General features: G+C 42.9%; 1 protein-coding gene across 1 annotated transcript in view; it reads right to left on the bottom strand.

The window, feature by feature from the left end:
* Nucleotides 1-1,029, bottom strand: part of myo15b (myosin XVB) — a 48,468-nt gene that overhangs the window by 30,138 nt on the left and 17,301 nt on the right. The window lies entirely within an intron of this gene.

Genomic DNA, 1,029 nt, shown 5'->3' with positions numbered 1-1,029 from the left:
CCCCGAGGCCACCAGAGCACCCACTGACACTTTTAGCTGATTTATACCATAAACATAAAATAACACACACATCTAAACTGAGTTTCCCTTTGTCCTTGGCCCGAGTCTGGCCCATATACCACCATGGAATATGGAATATGGGCATATTCCAGCTGTTTTTTCCTCCGGTATCCGCACCACAGGTTGGACTTCAGTTCTTCACAGCAGACAGAGCTCGTCAGTTACTGCTCATTGATAAACTTGTCTAGTCCACCTGTAGGCTGTAACTGGTTTGGATCTACATGAAATTGTGACATGACATTATTCACAGCACATTGAGGACATGACTTGTATGAAAATACAGGACAAGCAAAGCATTTTATTTTCAAATACAGGGCAACCCACATATTATACGGGACGGGTAGCTATTCTAATTGGCAGACAACCAGAAGAGTTTCTGTGTGTGTGCCAGAATTGGTCCAGATGTGGAAGTAGAATCTGACAATCGTGTGGGCTGTATATGGGCCAGACTTGGGCCGTGGACCCAGCTGTAAACTGGGCCGGATTTATTTTGCTATCTGCATAGTTACAACAACAACGCTCACATGTTGATGTTTAGCGGGTTTAATGTTAATCGTGGTCACCATCTTAATTTAGCGTGCTAGCATGCTAACATTTGCCACTCAACACACAGTACAGCTGAGCATGATGGGAATATCATTTGATATGTCAAAGCTTCTGACCTCCTCGTCTGTCTGTCTAATCTGAATCCCACTGGTTTGTACTGATGACATAAATCTTGAGCCACTGAAAACCACTGAAACAGGAGGAAATATTGTATTTTTAGGCACTATTTTCAACAGCGGATTAATCCACATTTGAATAAACAGAAGTGTGTGTGTTCATGGTGGTGAAGGAGCATGTCTCCCAGTCCAGCAGTATGGCTTTTTAATTGTTTCTGGACAATAACGGTTTTTCTAGCTCTTTGGCACATAGGAATAACATCAGGCTTTGAATACACACACAACATCACCAGCTCTTCGTTGGCTT

Source organism: Seriola lalandi, unplaced genomic scaffold (genome assembly GCF_002814215.2).
Source record: "Seriola lalandi dorsalis isolate HSWRI2012SDOR001 ecotype SW California unplaced genomic scaffold, Sedor1 jcf7180002054585, whole genome shotgun sequence".
NCBI classification, from domain to species: Eukaryota; Metazoa; Chordata; class Actinopteri; order Carangiformes; family Carangidae; genus Seriola; species Seriola lalandi.
This window is presented reverse-complemented; position numbering and strand designations above follow the sequence as displayed.